This window comes from Cupressus sempervirens, chromosome 5, assembly GCF_028749045.1.
Source record: "Cupressus sempervirens isolate cs-2001-9-10 chromosome 5, ASM2874904v1, whole genome shotgun sequence".
Taxonomy (NCBI): Eukaryota; Viridiplantae; Streptophyta; class Pinopsida; order Cupressales; family Cupressaceae; genus Cupressus; species Cupressus sempervirens.
In genome coordinates, this window is record NC_143122.1 from 913,356,420 (window position 1) to 913,359,844 (window position 3,425).

Sequence of the window (3,425 nt, forward strand, 5' to 3'; positions counted from 1 at the left end):
CACAACAACCAATTTTCTACTTCTCCTTTTTGGACAAGCACAATGGTGCCTTCACATTCTTCATTGCTCTTACTCTCTTTACTTGTCCTCATGTTGCTACATTTCCTTTCTATCCTTCCTTATTGTTTCTTTTACTCTCACTCATCATTTTTCTTCATCATATTTTGCACTATACTTTTGTTTCTTCTTCTTCACTTCATTTTTAATCCACATTATCCTTTCAAACACATGCAACTTACTTTTCACAATGATACTTGCTGTCTTTTTATTCGCACATTTATGATTTCTTCATTTCTCACTCAGTCAATGACATATTCAAGCAAACTTATTTATTTGTTGCTACCATATCTTCTCTTGCTAATATATATTCTCCTTTTAAAACATATGATCTTCCAATAGTTGTGGTAGTCCTTCATCCATTTTATATTTGCTGACATTTTTCTTCACATATGAAAGTTTATACTTCCTTTTAAACTTTTCTATAAGCCTTTTCCAACTACACTCATCAATCCATCCACAATCCATTTTTACACACTTTTCCACTAATTCTTTCTTCCATTCTCTATTCCAGCACATCATTTCAAAATGGTTTTTTAGTCCACAAATCTTGCATGGATGTAAGTCCCAACACTTCTCTTTGCTGTGAACTTTTCTATCACAATGATCACATTTATTATCTTCCTCTATTTGTGTTGATTTCTTCACACACACATCACATTGAATATTATTATCACACTTATCATATCCGAGACCTACATTCTTTGGTCTCCAAATGGCCTCAATTGGCTTTTTCATTCCTTGTTCATTCTTTCCTAAACCTCTTTCTTCATAACCCATCTTCTTCATTATTTTCAAACCAACACTATTATTATCATAAAAAACAAAATCTGCATACTTTTTGTCATTCTCTTGCTTACACTTTTTATCACAAACATTTTCAGCTTCAACATAATCACATTTTCCATTCACATAATCACACAAATTATTTGTGTCACATGATATATCACATAAAGATGTATTAGACTTCAATTTTTCCCTCTTTTGTTTCAGATTAAACAATTCCATCTTTCCAATTTCTTCACCTTTTCTTCTAAAACTTTGTTCTTTTTCTCAACATCATCAAACACTTTTAACTTTTCCTCTAATTTTTCATTCTTCTTTTTAACATCATCACATAGCTTTAACATTTCTTCTAATTTCTCATTTTTCTCTTTGACTTTGATCAATTGCTTTTCTAGATCTTGAACTTGACACAAATACTCATAATTCTATTTTCCAACTTCTTTGAACCCTTTTATCAAATTTGAATTTGAATCTTTAATATTCATCAATTCTTCTTCTCAACTATCTTTTTCCTTCTTTACTCTTTTTCCAGCTTTCCCCATTGAAAACACAAGAACTTGGACTCACTTTTTCTATCAAATTTTTAGAATAGATCCCTTATCTTCTTTTCCACAATATTTCAAATCTCTTAAAAGAAACAAATTAACCCAAGACAACTAGAACTCTTTGCTATTCATAATACAAAATTTTCAAATCCTCTAAATGAACAAAATAGGTGAAATGGTTATCTCACCTTTTAAAATTAGTAAATAACATTATAGAGTGGCAGGACACTTGATTTTTCTACACTTACATATTTATCTCTTCATTCTCTCTATGAGATTTCCAAGAATCTCCTTAAACAATGCTTGTTCTTTTAATCTCCAACAATAGCAAACAGTCCTTTTTTTTTCTTCTCTAACTTTTTCATTGGGTTTTTCTTCTATTTACACATATCTCAAACTTCCTTTGCACAACAACACTTTTTAATCAGCTCCATGGATCTGCATTCTTGTCTACAAAAATATTTAGTTCTTACAAACATTCTTCACACCCAATACACTTACTCAAAGAGAACTGGAACTCTCAACTATTCAAAGAAAAATATTTTCTATTTGATGTTTTAACCACTCAACATAGAATATTAATAAACAGTTACCTTACCAGCATTTTAGCTTCACACAAGCTCACTTAGCATCTTACCTCTCCTTGCAATACTAAACTTTCATCAAACACCATTATATAGGATTTGATTTTTCTGATTTGTTTAATACCTTTTTAGACAAAAAAACTTCAAAGATTTGACGTGTTAACCCACTACAAAGATGCACAGATCATTAAAAACACATTTTTCTATTGTTGTTGCACACATACAACTTGTTTTCTATTGAACTCCTCTACTCTCAACCATCATTTTTCACCCATCAGCTTTCATATCTTGAGCTCTCCTTTTAAACCTTGAGCTCTACCTCTTTCTCCGATTACTCTAACAATTTCCAACCATTAGCTTTGCTCACTTTGTCTGTAGCAAATCCTTACTAGTACAAATCTTTAGCTTGATTCAACATTTAGATCTCTTTTGTCATTGGCTCAGATCTACCATCAACACTAAACTCTCCATCTCTCCAAGATTCTTAACCATGGGCTTTGACTCTTCTTCTGCTGGTTTCTTCAACACTCTTCAACCATTGATTTTGTACTCTTCAACTCTCCAAGAGTTTGATCCTTGTGCTTTGAGATCTTTATCTTTATATGATCTGTAACCTTGGGCTCTGATACCATATTAGAAATGTTGAATGCTCTGATACCATATTAGAAATTTAGAATGCTTTGATAACATGTTAGATATTTACAGAATAGAGGAAAAACAAAACAGAGCATAACAAGAACTCACAAGGAGAAATACTATTTGTATTATTTCCTCATTCCATCTCAATCTCAATCTCAATCTATCACTTACACTATGCATTTACAAGATATAAATAAAGCATTCAAAGGGCGCCAGATTTGGAACTCAAAAGTAAGCGAGAAAATGAAACGTTTACGTACCACATTAAATACAAAACTAATTGTCAAAAATTTCAAACGCTGGTGGGTTAACACGCTATCACGACAGGTGTTAACATTACTCGACATACTCTTGGCCTTTTGTTCTTTTGCTGAGTAACCCCTTTGATGACCGAGTGATTTGGTCTTTCATGTGCCGAATGTTAACATGAGGATTAACAGACGCAGTCAACACAAGCATGGGCTATTGATAAGACCTCTGCGTATTTATAACCGGACTAGCGAATTACTAAACATTACCGATAGAAATATATATAATCGATTTATCATATATAATCGAGAAACCGTTTAACTTTTTGGAAACCATTTATCTTCTTCATGACAGAGCACCATATATACTATCTGTACTTAGTGCCTCCCTAGCGTGTATATAAGAATCACAACATGATGATAGCCTTGCTACTCAAAGACGTTTGAGAGCTCGAACAATGTGGACTTTGTTAGCACACATCCATAAGATCATTTCATGACTGTATACGCTCTCGACGTAACTCGAAGAAAAACACACCAAAATTCAATCCCAAAAAATAAATTCC